Source organism: Onychomys torridus, chromosome 5 (genome assembly GCF_903995425.1).
Source record: "Onychomys torridus chromosome 5, mOncTor1.1, whole genome shotgun sequence".
NCBI classification, from domain to species: domain Eukaryota; kingdom Metazoa; phylum Chordata; class Mammalia; order Rodentia; family Cricetidae; genus Onychomys; species Onychomys torridus.
Genome location: NC_050447.1, coordinates 29,988,690 through 30,014,275, shown reverse-complemented (window position 1 = coordinate 30,014,275; position 25,586 = coordinate 29,988,690). Strand labels below are relative to the sequence as shown.

The 25,586-nt window shown below is 39.8% G+C and overlaps 1 protein-coding gene across 5 annotated transcripts in view; it reads left to right on the top strand.

Annotated features, from left to right (window-relative positions):
* The window catches only part of Cdh11 (cadherin 11), a 162,843-nt gene that overhangs the window by 36,991 nt on the left and 100,266 nt on the right, over positions 1–25,586 (top strand). For 2 of the 5 annotated variants that reach the window (XM_036187123.1, XM_036187124.1), the window contains exon 1: positions 10,699–10,830. The exons of the other annotated variants lie outside the window; for them this stretch is intronic. The gene's annotated coding sequence lies outside the window, so the exon portion shown is untranslated. Of the gene's footprint in view, positions 1–10,698; positions 10,831–25,586 lie in introns of those variants that run through there. 5 annotated transcript variants of the gene reach the window in all.

The following is a 25,586-nucleotide window of genomic DNA, read 5'->3' as shown; positions in this document are numbered from 1 at the left end:
ATTTTACTTTTCTGTTGCTTTGATAAATACCATGACCAAAAGCCATGTGAGAAGGAAACAATCTAAAGTTCATGGAAAGAAGACAAGACGAGCTCCAGGTATGAACCCAAAGGCAGGAATTGAAGCTGAGATTGTAGGTCATGTCTGGCTACCGCTCTATATATTCCAGACCTACGTGCCTAAGGATGGAACCATCCATAATAGGCTGGTTCCTTCCACATTAATTAGCAATCTGGAGAATTCCCACAAACATGCACAAAGACCAGTCTGGTGGAGGTGATTCTTTAATCAAGAGCCCCTCTTTCTAGGTATGCACCGCTGACAACAAAGAGTTGCTATGGTAACTATCTTTTGATTAGATACAGAACATGGAAAGCACTTAGAAAAGTCTTTAGCTAAATGACTTACTACCAGGCAGATACCCTCAAGCCATTAGCACCTTGCCAGACCATCAGGGCCACCTCTTCTGATACCTTCTATCTGTATAATGGTTCCTGTTCTCATTACATATGCAGTGATCATCCCTTCATTGTCCATGAATTTTTTTCCAGATGTTACAGTTCAGAATGTCCATTTTTTCCCTCCAAGTTGATCTTTTCAATTTAGCTTAATCCGCAAGTGTCCTCATTTCCCCCTCTTATTGAAGAAATACTATTGCTTATTATATAATCCAAGGTTCCTTACATTCAGCATTATAGATATTTTGATCAGGCCAACTCTATACCCTGAGGGACTATCCTGTATGTTGTGAGATAATTACTTGTTTATCTGGTCTCTACCCATTTGACTCTAGTATGGCTTCCTCCACAGTTATGACAGTCAAAAGAAGCTGTAGGCACTGCAAATTATCTCCTAAGGAACAAAACTGGTTCCACTTAAGAAGAGTTGTATACTGCCCCTCTTGTCCTCTTAATTTTCTGAAAATTGCAACACAGAACTGAGTCTTCATTTTTATCCATTTATTTATTTAATCTTTATTCAACGATAAGACCATTTTCTAGGTGGCTCTGTGGACTTTATTCTAGAAGCACAAAATGTTGGTACTTTCTCCTGTTGTCATATATGCCTGCCACTTAGATCCTTTGTAAGGAGATCTTTTGGAAGATGTTATCTTTCCAAATTTATCATTTCTTTGTACCTCATTTGTCAGAATATATTTGTCAGCAAAAGTGGTCTATCAGCTACTAATCAGCATGGTTAGAATAGGAAAGAAAAGAGTTCTTAAGCTTCAGAGCAACTCCTAAGGCACTCATGAGGAAAAATGCAGCACTCACTTTTCGTAGTTTACCTTTGAGTCCAAGTTTGGTTCACTACGAAGTCTTCGTTTGTTCTAATACATTACACTGATAGTTCCAATTAAGGTAGTATAGGTGCAAGGCACAGTGAGAGACAACTTTGCTACCCTTCATTATTCAGTGTCAGGGAAAGGGAAGGGTGCAGACTATGTTGCTGACTATGGTGAATGTCATGCTCAGCCTGGTGAGTGTAGAAGGAGTGTTGACTCAATGGAGAGATGGAATGTGACATGTAGACTTGACCCCATTCTTCTGATAAGGTAGCTCTTCCTTCAGAGCTGAGAAAAGTATGTCCATATGGCAAAGATGAGGATAGCTGACTATTAGGTTTAAGACAGCCAAAGGAAATGGCTTCTGCTCTTAGCTTGTGGTACTATCTCCTTACTCCACAGTCATGTTCAGATATGCAGGCACTTGTTCTAATCAGTTGTACCCACTCCTGTAATACAGAGCTTACTGGTTTACCCAGGCCTTCTGGATCCCTGTTTAGCACCTAGGGAGGAATGACCTGAGCTAAGCTTCACATTTGGTCAGATTTCACATTGCCACAGGTAAGAATTTAACATATTGCAAACCGGAAGCCAAATCCCCAGAAAAGATGTGGTTGGGCAAGGGGCTCTATGGTTCATTCTTGGGTTGGAGAGCTCCTGGCTGTAGCCTATGAATGGAGCTTCAGCCAGGTGGGAGGGGGAGAGTGTGTGTAAGGTGAACCTTGACTGACACAGGGAGGGGAGACCTTGGGGCCACATTGAAAAGAACTGGACCAGTCATCTTCAGGGACTCCTCTCAACTCAGGCATGTGATATAGACTCTGCATGGTGTTCTCTTGAAGGCATTCTCTTCTGACATCACACATTTACAGTACAGGTTGATTTCAGGATACTATGTGGTTACTTGAAAGCTTTATTTTAGAATATAACCAGAGGAAAAGCTTTTGAGGGACATGATGTCATTATTGTTTGTCCAAGACAGAAAAATGATCCTCACGTTTACTTTGGGTTGTTTGAAGCTTTGTTATTGACAGCTAGTAATACTGTCTCAGAGACAGCTAAAGTAAGTGATTGTTTTAATGGACACAATTACATAGACTTGAGTGCCACATGCCACCTGCTTACTCGATTTTAGTCAGCATTTGACTGCTATTGCACTGACTGACTTGTCTAGGGACTACCTTTAACTTTTTATACCAATCTCTAAAACATATGACTTAACTATTAAAGAAAAATATTTAAATACTAAAGATATTCTACATACATAATGCACATATATTCAAAGTTCTGTCATGATACTAATCAAAGAATGAATATTTGAGCAATGCTTCTTATCCTCTTTTATTTCATATGCTCGTGAAAGGCCAGCTGGGAGACAAGCTTCCACATTTTTACCCCACGGTACTCTTGAGGAGAGAAGGATTAGAAATTTAGATAGAAAGATAGAAGGGAGAGAAACAGAAAAACAGGATAGTGTTCGGAGGGGCTGGATCCTTATCCACCAGCCCCTTCTGTCTCTTCTAAAGGACTATTTATAGGAATGCCCAGGGGTGGAACAAAAGACCTCCTCCTAGCTCAGCCAAGTGTAGACCCTTGCAATCACCTAGTAGCTATGCACATGGTCAAGCAATCCTCTAATGCAGCTCTGCTGGGTAAAGCAAGCTCAGATCTCTCTAGGAAACCTGTGTGGGCCTCCACACATGCTGAATTATATTCAAAACTAGAATATAGTTACATTACTTCCCCCTTTCCCTTTCCTACCTCAACACTCTCCATGCCCCTCTTTCCAACCCCTCACATGTCTATCTTACCCCACTCCCTTCAAATTTCCAAATTGATCAAATTGATAACTTCTTTCTTTCTCTCTCCTTTCATTTCTTCTTTTCTTTTCCTCCCATCCTCTTCCTTTTCTTACTCTTATTTTTTTGTGCCTATTACTATTATGAGACAGAGATTGTAAAGTGCATTTTATTATACGTCTGGAAGTACAATAATTAAAACATCATTTCTGAGAAATATTCTTCAATGTGTTCACAGATTTTAAAACCCTGCCTCTTTTGACCTAGCAATTTCTCTTCTTAGAATTTGTTCTAAAAGAATGAGCAGGAGTGAGGAGAGATTAATGTACAAAACATTTGCTACATTGTTACTTATAACAGCAAAATTTAAAAACTACATGTAGCCCAATAGTAGGGAGTAGAATGGTTCTATAGTTTGTTGTTCATCCTGAAAGGCAATTAAACAATCATTAGAAGCAGGGTTCCAAAAGATTGTTGAGTACTGGTGCGTGAAAATGCCCAGGGTGCATATTCCGTCAGGTATAATAGAAACAGAAAAATCTCAATTGTGTTAAAAAAAATAGCAAATAAAAAACTGGAAAGAAAATGTGTGTTTTCTCATTTATGCATTTTATTTTCTAAAATTTTGACACTGAGAATGCATTAATGGAAAATAAGAATGATATGGAGAAATAAAACCTAAGATTCAAGCTGGGTAGTGGTGGCGCAGGCCTTTAATACCAGCACCTGGGAGGCAGAGGCAGGCGGATCTCTGTGCGTTCAAGGCCAGCCTGGGCTACCAAGTGAGTTCCAGGAAAGGCGCAAAGCTACACAGAGAAACCCTGTCACAGAAAGAAAAACAACAACAGCAAACCCTAAGAATCCTGTTGATACAAATAACGCTGTGTGAGATGAGAGATGTAAACCGAGGAAAGAAACGTTTCCAGACATTCAATCTATTAATTCTTTACAAAGAAACAGAAACAGGGAGAAGAGATGGGTGAGTGTTAAGAATCCACATATGATTTTCCAGTAGACAAGGAAGATGTTTGTTTCAAGACCTTCAGGAGAATAGGCTGTATGAGTGACATGAGCATAAACACACCTGGATGGCTCATGGAATGAAGTTTATCGGCTGTGGCTAGGGCATGGACTTTGCCAAGCCTAGGACTCAATCGAATCAAGGAAGGCAGAAAAGCACCAGGCTGTGAAATGTTTTATTTCCCAGCCATGCTAACAGGTTTAAGGGGAAAAAATATAATAAAGAAAACTAGAAGATTCACTATAGAATGGTGGTAAAGGAACACATACTAATGCATATACTTATACAGGCACACATTGCTTAAGTGTACAGACAAAATACATGACAAATTTCATTGTTAAAACCAAAGGAACATCATACATAAAATATATATGCTAATACCATCCTTAAAAACATCTTGATAAGGTGCTTAAATGTAGCTGTTAAGTGGTATCATGCTTGCCCAGTGTGCTCAAGGCAACACACACACACACACACACACACACACACGGGAGGGAGAAGAGTAAACATCAAATATTTTTCTGCCCAGGAAAATCCAACAAAAATTATGTTCTAAAAGATAAGGTACTTAAAATACTATTTCCTCGTGTATATGTGCTTTTTTTCTAACTTTGAAGGTTTTTTTTTTTTTTTTTTTTGGCTAAATGTTTGTGCTGGAGAGACTTCCTGACCAACTATGCATTGGTAAGTCTTCTCTTCCACCCTCAATTTGTCAGGAATTACACTTCAATCCCAAAATATCATGCAGATAGAGATCTATTACTGCATCCTTTGTATCCCAGCACCTGGTATGCAGTTAATTACTAATTGTTTCCTGAATGGATTATGCAACATCTCATCCTGTAAAAGGTTTTGTCAAAATTCGTGAGTTGACTTTTTAATTTTTGCTATGACTCAGGCAACTCACTCCTAGTGTAAGAATCAGCACATGCCTATTAGGCACGGATCATGTTACTTCTCATATCCAAATTCAAGTGGATTTTGACATTGTTGTTAAGCTTACAGACAAAAGCAGCTGGGTCACACCTTGATTAATATCAGGCATCCAGCAGTCCTGGGCTGTGATTTATTTAGCCTCTGCTTCAAGTTCTCTACACAGCATTAGTTCTGCTTCCCACTCTGTTTCATTTTCTCCCTTCTGAAATGAGGATCTGGAATCATTCTGGGCTGCCTTTCCTTAAAGTAAAAGGCTGTCTAGTCTATAGTGGGAATGATATGCCACTGAGTCTTCTGTGATGCTGTCATTTGTGGTATAGAAATTATGCCACAAGGAACATACGTTTCACACTTTAAGTGAAATGGAATGTGAGAGGTTTTGAGTGCAGTCAGTACATCCACATTTGTTCACTAGTATCTGAATTGTTTTTCTCTACATGGAAATGGCTACATGAGAATAAGAAAGTCTTGTAAACAGTCGCATGTGTAGTTTTCTGTTTTACCATCAGTATCAGAGAGAATTCTCTGATATTTCTGTGTTGTCAGAACATACCAATCTCCAGCAGAATGAAGAAATAATGCCATCATTGGTTTTTTAAGTTAATGAATTTCGTGGGGTAGAGTGAGAGGGTTTCTGTTTCTGACCAGCAAACAATGCATCCATGTTTCCGCATCCACGTGATGTTAGCCACACAGATAGCAGGCAGATGTGTCCATGGCTCACAGAGAGAAGAGTGTGGTTCACCATTAAGATGAACAGGCAAGGAAGACACTGCAGTTCCTTTTAGATGAACAGAAGAGCGTACTCTGGAATGTGTGAAAGAGCCCCTCAAATAATTCTGAAATTTGTTGTTGCTGAGTTCTGTGGATGTGAAACAACCTAGTATTTGATATAAAAGGATTTCTTCCTTTAAACATATTGTGCCAGATGCAAATCCCATTTGAGGTTCTCTTTTTACAAAATCGTATAAATTTTCTTTACCTTGACTATGAGTAACGTGTTAGGATATTGTGCAGATGATTGAAACAGTTGTTAATGTGATTTTCCTTTTCTTTCCCAGTTGCTGTTGTGTTACTGTTGCCTTTGTAGTTAGATGAGGCAATATTATTTCCATTGGGTTAGTTATTCTCCTCATGTTAAAATTTCATTTTTCTGCCACATGTACCTTACGACAAAATATTTTTCTTTTTCTGGAGTTAAGGAAGGAAGCTACACACATTATAGATTTCTGCAAGTTGTGCTCTCTGCTGATTATCTCATTTTATCCATGTGTAATCATCTATAAAGATGCCCATATCATCTTTTTCCTTGGATAAGAAAACTGACATTTAGGGAGATCAAATGATTTTCAGGTGTTCATACATTGGAGTGGTGGAGCCAGAACTTAGACATGCTTGTGTCTTTACGATTTTGTGACCTTTGCTTGAAGTATTTGCACAAGGATGAAAGCCAACAGTGCCCACCCTCCTTTCTTAAAATAACTCCATGCAATGGAAAGTGTATAAAGGATACATGCCTAGGCAGATCTCAACTTTATTTACTGTCTGGTAATGTCTTACATGGCTTTTGGGGACTCAGACTCTCTTTGGTCCCCATTTCCCCTCAGACCAGAGCTCTCTTTCCAAGTGTTTGTAAGATTAGAAATTTTATGTTCCCAGAATAAGCTGGATTACTGGGGTGGTTATTCCCTCTTCTGTCTCTTTCTCCAGTCTCCATTTTTCCATACTGGTCTGTGAGGTTATGCTAACTGGAGTTGTCTCTTAGTGAGCTTGTGAGGGAAGACATTCTTTCTGGTTTGCCTGCATCCTTGGGAAACAGAAAAGAAAAAGGAAGACGTCGTGCTTTTCAAGTGAGGGTGCAGGAACTGGAAGAGCACTTTGTAAGAGACAAATCAAAGAAAATTGTCATGAATTGGTATAAATAAAACCTGAGTTTAACAAGTAGGATTTGTGCTTCTCATACTGAAATGTAATTACCACACATTGAAGGGGTCTATCACTCATTGGCAAACTCTTGAGAGGTACAGGTGTAGTGATCTCAGCCTGGGGCCAAGTACTCACAGCTTCTGCTCCCTGATAAAGGCAGAGTACTAGAATGTCTGTTAATGCTGTTGTTTTCAGGCCATACAGCCTTTGTCAAAAATAACTGGTTTCCTGCATCAGGCCATACACACAAATCAAGATTCATTGTATTACAGTTAGCATGCATGACAGATCTTATAGAAAACTAACTTTTCTGTCTTATAACTGAGATGGTTTTTCAGAAAAGGTGGTCAATTCCTTAGGGTCACTCTTTGGGAAAAGGCTAGTGGCCCTGAACTGTCTTGTGTGTTTACTGCCTATACTGAATGCTGCAGCCTTCTGGAAGCATCAGGCAATGCCTGTTTCATCCAAGGAGATAAATCTTCAGGGTTGGATTGCCTGTCAGAGGTAGATGCTCCTGAAACACTCTTTTGGCTGTCCTGTGAAAGCCAGTGATTCACGGATCCTTGCCAAGGGATCATCATAAATCCTGCTTAGACAGAGAAATCCCTAATGAAAGAAGGGGTCTTTGCAGTGGCCCACAGTCATGAACAACCGCATCAAGAAGAGGACTGTTTGTAACAATGCTTGAGTGGAGGCTGAGGACTTTGATTGCATGGCCAGGGACACAGATGGTCTTATAAGTAGGGTTTGATGATGAGAGTCCCCTCACACCACAAGGCGGGTGGAAAGAGCTTTAGCACAGGATCATCCAAGAAGCTGCTGTCACATGTGGGTTCTTATAGTCCTTCCTCAGAATTTCTATGTCTTTTTTTTTTTTTAAATGAAAAAATATTGACTAATGCTCTGCCCTTCTGAGTTGTGAAAATTAAAGATGTGTTGCCAGTCATCATTTTTTCAGTCCTTTTTTTGGCTTTCTTTTCTTCTGGCCAGCAGTCCATGCTAGCAATGATCACTACACAATGGGATGTGGAGACACATTAGCAGCCACAGGAGTTTTTCTTTTTAGGAAGTCAGCCAGTTCAGATCTTCCCAGATCTAATTCATCATGTGCAGGGTTCATCTATGTGCTAGAGGGAGTAGGATTTCAGGAGGAAGACAATATATGCACGAGTGTGTGTGATGAGGAATACACCCTTTCCTTTGTAGTATATTTCCAGGTACATGGATTTTCATAAAAAAACATTAACCATTTCTTTTACTTTAGGATGGGAAATTACTTAATGTTACCCTCCTCTGATGATTGCAGCACTTTGTACAGTAATTAGGAAGTGTTAGTAAAGCTTTCCACTTCTGTGAAAGCCATTCCATTTGCCTGTCTTGACTCTCTGTTCTCTTTCTCTTATGACCATCTTTTCTTCTTTTTCTGCTTCTGTGCTTCTTTCCCATACAAATGTCACAATCTGAGAAAAGGCTTCTCTGGGTGTTACAGAATGCAACTCCTGGGTTCCTTTTGAGGAGTTTTGGAGGAACTAATGCCGTGCTCTAACATATGAGCTATTTCACATTAATAAGTTTATAGAGTAGACATTATTGGAATCACATTCCAGGATGGCAAAAACGAAAGCAAACACTAGGTTTCAGAGAGGCTTAGCCATTTGTGGGATATTGTGCAGCAAACAAGTGATGGAGCCTCGTGGTATGCACTTCAACTCTCGTCCCCCCTGGAGTTTTCCGGAAGGTCAGGGAAAGGCATTTAATCCAGGTGTATGGATGAGGGCATGTTTCATTTCTCTCTGCAGCTTCTCATTCCCTTTAGAGACTCTCTGATCTGATAATGTAAACTGATGCACAGTGCCTCCTCTGTGGCATTCCTACCTCTGATTCTGCAGCCAGGCAAAGAAAAAAAGGGAAAAAAGAAAGTTAAATGAACTCCCCAAATGGGAGTCACCAGGCATCAGTGGATATTTGCTTTATTCGATTTGTTTGATTTAGAACAAAACAAAACAGTAAATGTTCCCACCCCTGGGTCCAAGTATTTAAGCACAGATTTAACAACAGTGGTTCTATGGATAATGAAAGAGTTTGCACCTTGTAGGGAAACAGCCCTGACATCAAAGAGGCACCAAAATGAAGCTCCAGGGGAAATTTCCTCCCAGCACCCCAGCTTCATCCAAGGTATTATTCTCTTAGAGTGCTGTCCCTGGATTGGGAGCTTGCTTCTTGTCTCCTGGGGAGTTACCAGCTATGCAGGACCTCTGATCACAACCTAGACCTCCTAGGGTAGAATTGGTTTAATAAGGCCCCCAGGTGAACTGCACAAGAAAGTAACAAAAGCACCTCTCAGCAGAGAAAGGCTTACCTCACACTCAAGGCCAGGCTACTATGCAATGAGTGAATCATCAAGGAATATAGGCTGGGCAATGGTGGAACAAGCCTTTAATCCCAGCACTTGGAAGGGAGGCAGAAGCAGGTGGATCTCTGCGGGTTCTAGGCCAGCCTGGTCTACAGAGCTAGTTCCAGGACAGCTAGGGCTGTTACACAGAGAAACTCTGTCTCAATAAACCAAAAGAAAGAGAGAGAGAGAGAGAGGGAGAGAGAGAGAAATAGAAAAAGAAAGAAAAGGGGGACTATAAACCACAGTCATCAACATGAACAATATCTGAAAACTACACATATGTATTTAGTAGACATGCATATACATGCCCTTAAAACATCTTCTGTCTTTTCCCTTCTGAATCCTTATTGGAGAAGGCAAGAGAAGGTGGCAGGGTTATGGGAAATTTCTTTCCTTGTTTTCTTTAAATCCTCTTAATTTTCAGTGAAACTGTACCTACTCATACTCACTTTAAGCTGCATATCAATCCACAGCTGGAATTTCAATAACTGGTTAGCCCTAGAGTACTTAGTGTGATAATCTGAATTTTAAGGTCCAAAATCAGCTCAGCTCGCTGAAGTCACACTAAGGATGGGACAGGGGACAGTGACCAAAGAAAGTGGGAAGCATCATGGAGCTCTACATGAGTACACCTCATCAGTCAACTCAGTCAGTTTCACAGGATAGCCTAAGTGGCAGAGAACTAGTTAATCTCTGTTTCCTAGATAAGGAGATGGAGACATTTCTAAGGTTATCCAGTGAGTAATCTGTGGAGGGATTCAAACACCTGCAGCTTGCTCCAAAGCTCATTCTTCCTCTTCAGTTCTTAATGATCTACAATCTACAATGGAATTATGTCAAATAACCTTAATCATATTCAAAATTCTAAAGCAAACATACTATTTTATTATTTCATTGTGTTTGAGTACTACATTGCTAAGGACCTTGTTATTCTGAATATTGCCTTCTGATATTTATAAGTTAAGATATTCTTCAAGATAATGAAAGGAATGCCAGACTTAAAGAGAGCTCTGCTTGTGATTTTGACAGCCACTTTCCTGATAACTGAATGGGGTGGGACATGGCGTTTTCTTTAGTATGAGCAATATAGCTATTTCCAACCCTGGGTGCCGAGGCCCTGCAGCTCCCATGGAGTCCTGTGCACCAGGTGGGCCCCACACGCTAGTGCATGAGTGTTTGCTTCTCATCTGCCTCCTGTGTAACGGGCTACTGGGCTGGCCTCTCTGGCTTGTGTCTGTGTGGGACTCATTAGCAGTGGGTATGTGTCTCACACAGTGGTTCATTCACAGGCCCGCTAGCAGTGCCAGGGGCTGGGACTGCCTCTTAAGCCATTCTGGGAGGCTGCTATGCAGAACAAAGCTAGGCTGAGCCCTCTCACAGCCCTATGGCCCCTCCATTTCCACAAGTGAGATCACTGGGAAGGAAGCTTTCGGAACCATAGCTGGATCCTGACCCCCCTAGGATGACTGTAAGTGGCCAACTGCTGCTTGTGACCTTGTGATGGTAGAGGGAGTAGGCACAGGATTTTTCAGGTCTTGCCTTCCCATCTGCTAGGCAATGTGCAGGTGCCAGTCACCCTGCCCAGCACAGGCAGTTCAGATATGGAACAGTGGCTTGTCGATCCTGGCAGAAGGGACCAGCTTTTGCAAACGTTAGTTTGGCTTTGCTGTTTCATTGATGTCCTGTTTGTGTCACTGCAGCTGCGGCTCAGCATCGTCTCACTGTTTCTCTCTTTTCTCCGCGGGTCATGATTGTCATTTGATCCAGTTTGTTTTTATTCCACCCTGGTCACTGCAGCCAGAGCTATGACTGGGTTGGCCTCGATCGGAGATCTGTGTCTTAGCTTCAGAAAGTTTGTTCTGGTCTCTCTGTGAGAGCGATGGTGTGGACTGGGTGCTATTGCCAGATTGCAGAGTCTGGGACACGTGCTTTGGGGCACTGTTTCCACCTTCTGTCTTTGGTTGCCTCCTCATTAAATCTTTCTGGGCCTGTGGAGTTGACTAGCAATTGGTTTCTGACCTAGTTACAGGGAGCCACTGCGTAACCCCTTGCTCATCACATCGAATGGATCTTAATGTTCTGATCTTTGTGATTCAAAGTGGACTTTCCATTTTAGTGTAATGTTACCTCCACCACGAGTGTGGGCGGGTGGATGTATGTATGTGTATGATGTGAACACGGAAGAATATGCCTATCCTTACACAAGGGGGAGGGGATAGGGATTTAGCTTCTGAAATGAAGCTGGCATTTTACATTGCTGTGTCTCTGAGCAGAACTGTTAACAGGCTCTCTGGTTTCTGAGCCCACCCTTCTTGCATTTTCCCCAGAGAGTACTTTCCCTTGAGCAAGGGTTCTCACACTTCCTCCTTCCCAACCATTCCCTTGATTTCAACTCTGTTTTCCAGTCTTCTGCCAAAGGGCACCAGGGAATTCCTCAGAGGATCTTTTGGATTGTCTGCTTAATGAATGAAGATTTCGGTTGGGACAGTTACAGAGGACAGCACATGGCTCGAGTTGGTCCTTTTCTCAGCACTGCTGAGCTATGAGTGACTCACCTATTTGGCCTTTGTTAATGCGGAGCTCACCAAGCAAATGTGAGGTTGGTTTGTTCAGCATCTGGGATCCTTCGTTATCATTTTTTTTTTTCATGTATTGTGAAAACTACTCTCTCTAAACAAACTGAATAAAGCAACAACCAAATTACTTTTTCCATATTAAGTTAATCATATGTATCTAATTTCCAATCAACGTTCTCATCAGTATGAGTTCATCAGAATAGCGTTTATTTTCCTATAAACCTGACCTAACGCAAAAACTGGGAAAAGGAAAGTGAAGGATATTCAGCATCAGCAGGTGTTCTAGTTGTAATAACCTGCTTTTTATCTCTGTGTGACTTGAGCAGTTATCAAGAGTCCATTGTATGTTTAGGGAGGAACCCTGTGCTTTTAGTTTTATGTTAATATAGATTATTCATCTTGAGTAATATTCTAAGCAACGCTGTAAGTTAGGCCTTACAGAAGAAGATTCACATGTGGAAGCTGAGGGATATTTAGCTGAGTTGAGATACTGCCCTCCCACACATACTCTTCCAGAGCAGCACATTTTCTGAGAAAGCAGAGGCAGTGGTTTCAGTCTTAGATTGGACTCCCTAACTTCCTCCATGGATATAAATCACTGACTAATATTCTCTGTATTCCTTCCTTCTCGGCGATGCTGTGCAGCTGTTTGCTTTTAAGTGTAGTGAGCATGGCTCAAGTTCTTCCCATGTTCCATGAATTCTGATTTTGTCTTAATATCTTGGGCAAAAATGAGTCTGCTGCCCCAGAGAATAATAACAAAGCTTCAAGTTTTCAAGGATATTCATCTCACTCACCTACTATTTTGAAATATGAGAACTAAGGATCCAAGTAGTAAACTGTTTGCCTGCGGTCATGGCATGAACTTGTTGAATTCAGTCACCCCTGGTCCAGTGGCTGATTGGGTGGGTTACTATGTATTACCGAGTTTATTCTGAGACTAGGTAGATCTCATGTGTTTCCTTTGGCAATACTATCCAGACTGCAGAAAGCACAGCTAAAATTAGATACAATACAAATCTCACTAGGGACAGGAGGCCAGTATTATCCATCAGTGTGTCCCTCAACTTCAGTACAGCCTTATAACGCACTGAAGGTGGTCAGATAGATGGATGGATGTCTTGGATGAAATGATAGGCCCTACAGGAACATTCTCATGCTCTCATCATCAGTCTGGTACTTGCTGACCTCCCTTCTTGGATTCTCCAAACACCAGAGAGTATTTTAGACTCAAATTGATGCTATCAATATTTAATTTGACACTTTGATGATTCAGTCATTTAGTGTTGTAAACTATTTTCCTGTTTCTATTTTGGAATAAATTGGCTTGTTCTTTGGCAACTGTAGGTGGAACACTTCTTCCTGGCTGTTGGAGAAAGATGTAGAAAGGGTTTAAGACCTCAGCACCCTAGTTCACTTTGGCTGTGGCCAATTGAAGGTCCACCCTTCAAATGAAATATGCCATGCTGCACATTGAGGTTGAGATTATGCAGTTTACAACATTATATACCAATTCCTTTGACAGTAACTTTAACACTGAGGAAGAAGAAAGAAAATCTCACTACATTTTATTCATGGAAACTCATAAAATATCTTTTCCTTTGGGTATAATACTTAAGGATAACTTTAAATTAGTGTTATTTGAGTAGTGACTTTTATTTCATAGTGCACAATACCAAAGTAGCCCAGTGTATTTTCCATTTTGCTTTCCAGTTCATGGAATTGCCAAGGTAGGAAAGGCTTGCTGTTCTATTCAGTGTGTGGTCAGCACTTTACTTATATATTCTCTTATTAAAGCAAAGCACTTCTAATATTATGTGGATATAGCAATATAGTTCCTTTTAGCAATTTGGTAGAATAGAATGGGATTATTAAAGAGTCACTTTATTTATGAAGTACTTAACATCACATCAGTTACTTCATTCTGAGTTAGACTGCCAAAGCTTCAATGTTTTATTTTTGTAATGAAAAAAAAGTCCTTGAAACATGCATAGGAAAAACATCTAGAAACTGTCAATATCAGGATGTTATTGTTCTTTTTCCCACATTTTATAATTCAAATAATACAGATAACTTTGCACACAAGAAGCCTCCATGGTTGCTAGACAAATTTTCCTGTTCCTGAAGGTGAATGGCATTTCAGCTGGGAGTCAGAATAACACATTCAATGCAGAATTAAACAATTCAAAAATAACCTTGTCTTCAAAGTCTCTTTCCTATAAATGAGTCAGAAGATCACTAATTACATTAAATACATTTGCTTACTTCCAGGTCAAATCTGTAAAGATTAGTCTTTTAATGAGGTGACAAGGTTTTAGGTTAAGAGTCTGAGAGAGGATATGGAAATGAGCTGGCTTCTATGGGAGGGTGGAGAAACTTTTATTAACTAAGTGTACATCATAATTTGGCATGTTGCTCGGGGAGTCTTCTTAGACCACTAAAAGTAGTCTCTTAGATCCAATCTTATCATTATTTCACCTTGCCTTTTCTTTAGTCATCTTATTTCAGTAGCCTTACCTTTTTATGTTGAAGGTCTTATCTGAGACCATCTACAGAAGGACCAAAGTCTAGGTGATCACCCAGATATGTGTGCTTTTCACATGCTCCTTATGAGAGTCTAAAATGCAGAGTGGCGAGTGAGATGGCTTAATAAGTAAAGATGCTCACTTCTGAATTTGATCGTCTGTGTTCAATCCCCAGGAGCCACATGATGGGAGGAAAGAACTGACTTGCAAAAGTTGTTTTCTGATTTCCACATTCACCACACATGCTGTGGCATGTGTATGCTCACTCCCCCACCTTACACCCACATACACTAATATAGGAAATTTTGTCATGCACAACAATTATGAATGGCTATCCACCCAAAGACATTATAAAAACTCAGCAAACAAAGGCAAGCAACATGGAACCTGGGAACAATGTGCGGCAGACTGACATGATTGCCAATGCAAACCAACCATGACAAAGCATGCCGAGTTAAACAAAATTAAAAGCCTAGCTGAAAGTGAAAAACAAACAAGTTTATAATAATAAAGAGAAAGATCTTAACCCAAAATGCTAACATCTAAAAGCCATAGTGAGAGAGCTTATATGGATTAAACAGGAAGAGAAATGGATGGGACCCCCAGATCTCTCTGCCTCACCATTGCCCTGGCAGTAGCCTCTGTGATATTTCTGGATTACCCAGACCCTTCCAGGATTCAGTTTGAAATCACTTGATTATATCACTGAGTTGCCATTTGACTCATAGTTCCTGAGATTTATAATGTCTCTCAAACCTGAAGTCTGGGTCTCTCTGTGTGTGATTTACAGCAAGCACAGAGAGTTATACAACGTATGTTGCAGGAGCAATAAGTAACATAGAGGACAGAGACCTACTTTTCATGACTCCATAGGTAGAAAGTGGTTGGGTTCAAAAGCACATATTCAAAGACAGAAGGTCTTATGGGCTGAGAACAGTTGCTGTGGGTAGAGGCCGTTGCCTCTCATTGGACCATAGTCACTGCCTATTAGTCGTTTGCTGAGCATGTGTATCCTAGTGTAAATGGTTGGTTCCTAGAAAAGAAATCACCATCCACTCTGTTTCAAAAAGCTTTCAAATGCTTTCTGTGTCCTTGATCACCTTCTAATTCTTGTCTGTTGTATGCTTGAGGAAGGCTCTGCAGGAAAAGAAACATTCTTTGATTCCCTGGTAAACTGATTGTGTCTGGCACAAGGTAGATGCTCAAGAAATGCTCATGGGCAGAGTGAATGGTCCATATGGATTATGCCTTTATGAGACGTTTGTGCACATGTGTTTGTTTGGGTCCACATAAATCCTGAGGGTGTACTATAAGGAAGTTGTATTGAGTCTTAAAGAACTAGGATTTCATAAATAAGGGAAGCTTTCTATACAGAGTAAAAGGAATGGGGAAGCATTGTGAAACAACACAGCCAACCCAGGAAATTAGTGGGTTTCTTGCAGAGTCTGGTCCAGGCCATATGGAAGGTAAGCTGAGGCTCACTTGGGAAGAGTTGCCCTGAGTCACTGTGCACTGGGTGTCAGGAACAGGAGGCCTAGAAGAAGACTACCTGGGTGTGAGTTCCTGCTAGCTATATGCCTGGACTAAATCATCTTGGATATATCTACTTTCAAATAGGGACAATCATTCTGAAAATCTATGAAAGCATGGCACTCCACACAAAGCAGGGTGTACAAAATAGGAGACTCAAAAGAGGGTGTAGGATGTAAGAGACGTCAGTGTTTGGAAATTAGAAATAGTATATGAAGGCCTAGAGCTCATGTGAGCATACAGCAGCTATGTGAGGATGGGCTTTTTTCTTTTGAATAATGTTCTGTATCCTTCTCATCTCCCCTCACTTGAGATCAACTTCATGTCCTCATGTGCCACTAATGTGTGAGATGCTATAATTCTGCCTTTGAGGATGATGCTTGTTTTCAACACTACCTGAAAACAAACAAACAAACAAAAAACCAGAGTAAATAAAACAGTGACATCAGCACCTGGGATGACTATAATCAGACAGGACATGGTTGTGTATATCTCTGACCCTTTGAGAAACATAGCTCTTGAAACGACGTGACTATTGCTGAGAACAAGCTTTGCATTTAAAACCTTAGTCCAAATTATTTAATGTTGTAATTTCCTCCTTTATAACATCTTATTATATAAAACACAACCATTTTTTGGTACCAAATGTGCCTTGTAAGTAGTCTTCAATTCCCTTTAAAATAAAGCAGGGCGTATATAAATGTGCAAAATGAATTTTAAAGAAAGGAAAGCACAGGGTGAATTCTGGGCTCCGTAATTTCCAACCTAGTTTTTTTTTTGCTATGAAGACCTAATTTTTGGGAGTTCTTAGACTATGCTCTTTCCCCATCAGCAGGTCAGTATTGATATTGTCTCTTATATTCTTTTTCTTCCTGTCCTTGGAAGAGAACTGCCATTTTTCTCAGTGGCCACTTTAGACATCTTGTCTGGCTTGCAATGCTAATGAGGCTAAGGTACAGAGATTTGGGATGCAAGAAGCAGAACCTGTGGCCACTGAGATAGCTGAAGACTATGCTCCTTCTACACTTCAGTTTCTATCACTTAAGAATAGACCAATGTTCACCAATTCTACAATCATTCTGTTTCCTTTATTATTTACTCAATACTGTGTTTTCACTCATTCTCCTTTTCTTAAATCTTTTTGAAGATAATTATATTGCTCTCCTTTATGAGCAACTAGTAACTCTTGTAAAATGAGGTAACCAAAAAGCTGGATATAATTAAAGAAGAGCAATATAGCTGAATGTGTTCAGAGCCTCAGGCTGCCATCTCTTTTTGTCACCAAAGAGAAGTCTCTAGGAATCACTGCAAATAGATTTTTTTTTCTATGGAGATCAGAATTCAAAAAATAGTTAAGATAACTTGGTAAATCTTGGTTAGCTGTCATTTAATGCCAGCAGTAATTGATATTCATCGAGCTTTTATTGAATAAGTCATTGCATTAGTTTATTTTTATAGGAAATTTGAAGAGAACAATTATTTGTGATAATATCAATTAATGCTTAGTAAGCAATGTTTTCCTAGAAACAATAATATAATTTACAGACCTCATTTCCTCTGCCTCAGCATAGCTCTGTGAAGCTTATGCAGGAAAGTACCTGTTTGGCTGGTAAGGAAACTGAGTCTCAAGTCTCAGGGCTGGTGAGCCATAGAGTCCCAAATGAGAACCCTTCTGCATTTCTTCTTGGGATCTGTCTGTCACTATCACCAAATCTTGGTCCCTTCATTGTTTCCTGCTTATTGAAAACATAACTCCCTACCACCTTGCCCTCATGGTCCTTTGCATATGCCATATCCCTTATAGATCATCTTCTTTGTGATATTGGGATTGACTCGTGAACCCACATAACTCATGTTGAACAATAGAGAGGCACAATTTGTAAAAACACTGATATTGCCAGTGAAAGTGGGTTACTTTTATCCAGGAGAACCGATGGTAACTGAGTAGGAGGAATACTTACTTTTTTATCACATTTACTGTGGTATCTAGTGTCAAATTAACTTGGTAATTTGCTGGATAAGGGAATTGGTTTAAGTGTTTTCCAAATATTAGAAATCAAATTATGATTAGCATTTCTACTTTGTATGTACAAATTTACATATAAATTATACATCAGTCTAACATCTATATATCAAACATCCATCTCAGACAGATACAAGCATCAAAGACAAGAGTCCATTAGAAAAAAAAAAAAAACTGACTTAAATGCAGCCTAACTCTCTTGGCTGAAGATGTAAGAGAAAGCTCGAGTGAGCATTATAGCAGGAGGATTTTGAGAGGCTTCCAGCCTCTGACTCGAGCAGAGCTCCTTCACATATGAGCAGGATTTATTCTCTGTCATTCTTACTGAGTGGGGGGAAATCACAGCCCTGTCTGATGACAACACAGCTCTACACAACTGCTGAGCATGTGTTGTTTTTCCTTCTTCCTTCTAAATTCTTGACAGTATTCATAAAAGTGGGTACCACTTTTAACCAAACAAGAGTTATAAAAGAAGAAAACGAAAACGTCAGGTAGATTTTTGAGGATGTCTTTGCATATATGCAAGTACCTCAGAGGTAAATCCTGGGGGAACTGGCCTAGATAACACTTCCTATGAGAATAGTGGATTCTAGACATTGTCAAGTGACTCTTCCAGGTAACTTCAATAACAGTAAATGTATTCATACAAGTGTAGGACATTATTTCACTAACAAAGCCCAGCAGAACACAACTAAAACACTTTAGCAGAATAAGTCTAGTGTACTTAATGAGCTAAAAAGAAGGCCCAGAGCCCCCACTAGACTCCTTCTCTGACTCATGGTACCCTTCAGTGGCAAATTCATTGTCTGAAGAAAATGACAGGCCTTCATTCAATGAAGCCCTTTGAAAAGTATGGGTGCCTTTGTGAGAACATGGTGTCAAGAATCCACTGCTCTTTTACCAGTTAACCTATTCAGATGCTTTTCACTGTCATTTAGCTTAGGTCTATATCAACCTGATAGACAATACCCAGGAAAATAAACAAGCTTTTTTTTTTTTTTTTTTTTCAGCCTTGTGAATTTAAAGACAATTGGAGTTCTCAAAGCATTTATCTTCACAACATCTTAGTAGAGTTGACTAACAAGATAGCTTTTTGCTTTTTACATTTTACTCATTTTTATTTGAGAAGTGAAGGTTGCAGGGCAACTTTTGAGAGTCAGTTCTTTCTTGTAACCATGTGGATTTGGGGGGTTAGCCTCAGATCATGAGGCTTAGCAGCAATAAGTTCCACTTGCTCAACAATTTCTCATCAACTGGTGTTCAGTTTCTCGGTGTGAAAGGATAGTCCCGTTTTATTTTCAGAATCTTGATTGTATTTCTTTCTGAATATGATTTCTGCAATGGGAATTCCCTCCTAACTCATCTTAAGTCAGTCACATCACTATGGATGTCATAATCTCCCTCTCTGCTGATGAGAAAGTAGTAACAGGCTGTGACAGGGATAAAACACTGCAGTGGGAGTGTGTGTCATAATGCCTCTCTGACCATGAATACTGGCATCTGCTCCATTGAAAGGTTTGCAGATAATTTTATGTCTTAATTGTGTTGAGGTTGCCTATACTTGATCAAATGTTAGAGACACTGTCTCTGGTCTTGAGTGAGGTTGAAATTTGGTTCTTTACTGTTCTTATGGGTTCCCCTGTTAAGCTACTTTCTCTGTGTAGCCTGGCAAGCTAATAGAGTTCTTATTCATTTGTTTTAAATGACATCAGTGGACTACTTACTCAAATATTTGCCCTATTTTATATATAAAGAATACAGTTGGTTTGAGTGTTTAAATGAACTGCTGTAGAATGGAGCAGCCTATGTCTCAATCCTAGACTCACTGTGCTTTGACACTGTAATTGATGGGAACTTCATACTTCTTCTTTGTATCTCAATTTCCTAGCTATGAATTAGAGGAAGCATAGTACCTAACTACAAGAATCATAGAAGAATATATGTACAGGAATATACTTAGTCCAACACTCAATGAATAGTAAATAGTTAATAAGTTGTATCAATTTTCAGTGCTTGTTTGGACTAAGCTGAGTCTAGGTAACTCATATCTAAAGTTTCTGAGAGAGTTTATGCCACCTCTTCATGACTGTGATCATACATTAAATCCCCACAGGTGCTTAGATGCCTCACTTGGCAAGCAAAGCACCAGAGCTATGTCACTCATACTTTTCCAAAGTCAATATTGGCACAGAGGCATCTAACACCAATCAGAAATTACCTGTTAATTTGCCACTTTTTTCTTATAATAGTCATATTTTTTCGACAAATGATAACCTCTGTCTCTGAATTTAATTATTTTAGGAGACAAACCAAAGAGTGTCATGTTCCATTATCAAGACTGAATAATTTAAGCTAAATGAGTATCTCATTATAGTCCTTGAAAACTAATCAAAGTTACCCCTGTCATCAAATACATGAATGGGTAATATCTTTTAGTCTCACATACACACACACACACACACACACACACACACACACACACACATACACACGTACATATGTATACATTCAGATAAACACAGTTTTGCTCTCTCACTCTCTTAAATATAAGCACATTTGTGCTCTCTCACTCTCTTTTTTTCCTACTGTTATTCATTAGTGAGTGCAGTAAGTGAGCCCTGAAGAGAGTAGAAGTTTACTGACTCAAGAAAATAAAAAATGAGTATAAGGTTAACTGCAGTCTTCAGGTAGCTCGTAGCTTTCCTGGGTACAAAATTGTAAAGGGCAGATAGCCACAATAACAAAGAGTTCTTGCCCTTGAGAAAACCCAAAAGCCATAGAGTGTAGTAAGGAACTCCAATATGGTATGATAAGAGGATCTTGGAGCTCTCTGAGTTCACACAGGAAGTAAAATGAAAGTATAGTAATATTCTACCAACAATGAACAAAGAGTTTATTTAGATTAAGGAAAGGCATGTTCAAAAAGGCACAGAGGTTATTAGCTGCCAAGTCAGTGAACACCAGGATTCCTCATGCTGGATGTACTGTGGGCAGGTGAGACTGGGACAGTCTCAGTAATGAGTAGGCAGTGTTAATGAATGTGGACACCTCTTGACCTGATGAGAAACCACTGAATGGGGGCTCAAGAGATGGCACAGTAGTTAAGAATACTTACTGCTTTTGTACTGGATGCTAGTTTGGTTTCCAGTATGTCAGGCAGCTCACAACTACCTGTTATTCAAACTCCAAGTGAATTGATTCCCCCTCTGACTTCCTCAGCACCTGCACACATGTGGTACACATACAGACAAGCAGATATAAACACATGTACAAAAAATAAATAATTTCCAAAAAAGAAATCATTGAGTATGTTAACATTTTCAGACACACATATATGTATATGTTTAGATATAATAGTGTGTGTGTGTGTGTGTGTGTGTGTGTGTGTGTGTGTGTGTGTATGTGTGTGTGCATTTCTGATTGGTGGCTTCTGTTAAGTAGTAAGTGACTGTTTTGTTATGTGCATATTTTCAAGTTATTTCATTTAAGACAGAGAGGCAAGTTGGCAAAATGAAAGAAAACAAACTATAGAAAAATGTAAATGGTGTTATAGAAGACATATGATCATGTACATGTGCTTGCCTTGTTCACACAGGTAATTCTCTATTAAATCTTATTAATGAGCTATAAGGATGTCTTAAACACTTTCCTTAAGTTTGATTATATTACTTGTTGCCTCTTTGCTTCTGAAAAAAAAAATACTGAAATTTTAGGGTAAGAATAAAATATACTATCTTAGAAAAAGGATTTTAATTTCATTATATTGCCGTGTTCTCAGGTTGTATAATTACAGGAATAATATACAGTTTAGTGTTTGTGTACAGCTTTATTGTGATTATTCTTAGACTGAGCACACTTACTTATTGTGACAGGGGCCTCTTCTTCCTCCTCCTCCTCCTCTCCTTTTTCTCCTCCTCCTCCTCTTCCTTCTTCTTCTTCCTCTCAATTTCAAAGTTATCAGGATAGAGTAAAAAGGGCAGGGAATTTGATGTCAGGGAAACCTAGATTGGAATTCTCATTGTCTGGTTATCTTGGACAAGGTATTGGCCTCTCTGAACTCTGCATCCTTTTGTGAAGTTGGCATAAGATAAACTAAAGCCACCATGAGCCTTGTTGAAAGCATTAATTAAAAATAAATGCATGCAACAAAACACACCTTGTCCATGGCAATAATATCAGGGATCTACAGTGGTTGGAGAGTGACGCCAAATGACTGGAGTTGTTAATATGCTAAAGAGAGAAAGTGAAACTGTAATTTGGGCAAGAAATTGTAATAACATGTAGAGGAGCAGGAGGCTACCTCATATGCTAGAATACTGTTTGTTTATTCATTTATCAAAGATATTACAAAGGCTGTGAATATTTATTTAGTTCTGCTCCCAATAGCCCTTCTAATAGGGAATTATTTGGGTACAACGAAAGACATTTGTAAATGCGGCTGATAAGACTGCCATTGGACAAGGAGTGTTTTGTTGGACACAAGAATTCTATTATCCCTGGCTTCAGTTGTCAAGTGCCCGGGGAACCCAGAATTTATGGTAGGAGCACAATGGGCCTTTCAGGACCCAACGAAAGAGCTGTGAGATCCTGCTCCACGGCTTTTCAGGGCTTCTAATCTTTTTATCGGGCCAGGACAATGCCGGATTCAGCTGCTGCCTGAGCCTCCTGACTGTCCATTGGCCATCAGGTATTGTGCAGTAATTACCATGGTGACAATGGACTCTCTTCTACGCCTGTCCATCAGCCCTTTATAAAACAGCAAAGGTTGTCACTTTGTATTAGGTGCTTCTAAAGGCATGGCTTACTTAGGAAAACGACTAAAGGGACATAAAAATAATCATGTTAAAAGATTAGTTTAAAAGGCTGCTGTGTCAAATCCATTTGGAGCCCAGGAAAGTTTTGTGGATGGTTTCTTGTAATTACAGTTAGTTTTGGGGTATCCTCCTAGGGTTCTATCAGTGAGGAGCCAGCCTGGGAGTACTTCACAGGGGACATAAAACATGGGCTACTGGAAGCTCTAAATGCACATGGAAGCAGAGGTCTAAGCTCAGTCAATGAACTTCATGGCATCTTTAAAACTCTTTGAGACTTGGTTTCCTCATATGAAAAAAACAACAATCCTGGTGCTCACAGATGGATATTAGTTACATATTATATGATTGCAAATGTCCTATATAAATGCTGATATATCTACTGATGAGCTTTATGAAAAGTAAACATACAAAGGAATATCAAACAACCATAACCACTGTAAAAGCAAAATGTCTATCTGTCTTCTTACAATCACAGGTCATGATTATTAATTGAGGTTTTTCAATTTATTCTTGCTTACTACTCTTAATGATAATCTTCCAAAATTGTTATAATTCACATTTTATATAGTGATAGAAGACTCAGACCGTTAACTCCTTATCCAAACTCAATCTAGTGTTGCACAGGCAAAACCTAAGCTTTAAGCCATGTTTTCTCACAGTGCTTCTTCCTTTCTTCTAAAAATTCATAACTGATGGGCTTATCTTATAAAATATGCTTTGCCATATGGTTTAGGGACTTTGGCAATAACAAGAAAAAAAAAACACCCAGTGGTGATTATTAATGGTGCTTAATCATCACTTTGACAATGTTGAGAACATGCAACACTCTAAAAAGCCATACGCTCCCATCTGTAGATGCCCAGAGTGTACTGCACTCATTGAGCCCCTTCTGCTGCTTGCTGAGCAAGACAATCACAAAGCAGGATCAGCCACATGCCTCTAGCCATTGCTTCTAGACAAGAGTAAAGTGTAGTCCTAACAACCTTTCCACAAACCTGTGTTTTGACTCACTTTTACAGTGATGACATGCAAAAGCTTAGTCATTATTTGTTTTGAGTGACTCTGCTCCCAACTCTCTTCAGTTCTTTGCTGCATGCTTAGTAAAGGTAGAAAGTGTCTTTGGACACACAACAGGATCAGACACTGCTTGCTCTGAGAAGTGGCCCAGATGTTGTGGCTGTTAGAGATTGTGAGAGGTGTGGACTTGTGGCAACCTAGTCCAGTCCTGGTATTTCCCTGCTGCATGCACTTGGGCATTCATTACAAAGCCCCAGTTTCTGTACTTGTAAAATATGGCTGCACTACCATCTCCCTTGTCTACCTTGCTCCCCTCTGTCGTTTTTCTGTCAGCACAGAAGCTACACTTTAATCTAATGCTGTTTCAGCCAGCAATTTTGGCTCTGCAGTTACTGGCCTGCTTCTCTGGCAGCAGCCTTGGCCACTCATGCCTTAGCCTGGCAGGAATTCTGTTCCTGCAGGCACCGGCTATGTCGCTGGCACCAAATATAGGTTTTAATTAAATCTCTATTGTTCTATTTATCAATAAAACTCAGGAGTCAAAGGCTGGGGTGAAAACCTGCTAGCTCAGAGAGGGTGAGTAACAACTAGCTGACCTTGTCTCTCTGCATCTCCAAAAGAGAGGTTTCCTCCATTCTACTTAAACAACAACAATAAAAAACAAAACCAAAAACAACAACAACAAAACTGCCAAAGTCTCTCCTTACTACTTTCTGTGCATCTCTCCATTGTCTTACAGATGCCCTCTGACTCTCTATGATTACTTCCTGTCAACGAGTTTCTAACTCAGCCTCCTGGCCCAAGGTTGATTTTATTTAATTAACTTAAATGCAAATGCAAACTTGGGGTTCACAGTGTGGTCAAATATCCCACAACACCCCTCTATGGCAATGATTTCTTTAAGCCCTCATTCTTGCTATGGCTTTTGTGCTTACAGTACCTACAGACATAGGTCTGAAGATACTGACAGATGCATTGATGGAGTAAGTTTAATATATTCTACACATGTTATCATCCACCCCTCTACCACTGCAACATGGTTGGTTTTTTTATCACTGTGCTGTTAAGTGTGCTTTTAGAATATATTCAGCCTTGCTGAACTTATATTCTAGAAGAGGGCCTCCACTAGAAATGGCTCAGTTCTTAGGGGTCCTTACTGCCCATGCAGAAGTCAGGTGTTTAGTTCCCACCAGCCATGCCAGAAGTCTTAGAAAAGGATCCACACATGGTAATCTATATGCCAAGGCATTAGTTTTAGAGATCTGGAAAAGAAAAAGAGATGACAGTGTGTAAACCAAACCTTCACATTAGGGTCCTTCTCAAGTTATTATTACTTCACCCATCCATCCAGTCAGCCATATTTTTTGAGACAGAATCTCACGTGGAAGCCAAGATTTGTATCAAACTCAATATCTTCTATCCTTGATACCTGAATGTATGAATCACAGGCTTCCACACCTGTATTTGTTTGAGTGGTCTTGATTTTGATATGTATGCATAATGATTTTTTCTTTCACACTTCTTCATACCTGTAGCCTTCAGGTATTCTTGTTCCTGGATTCTTTGTCTTTCAAATAATATATTCCATTTAATGCCTATCTTCCTAAGAACTTAAAATCCTATAGATGGGTAGCCATGTACAGCAATGAAAGGGGCTACTAGATCACAGGGTGGCTGTACTGGAAGGTGACACCAATGACTCCTAGGCTTGGTACATGAAAGAGGATCATCTTAGAGCA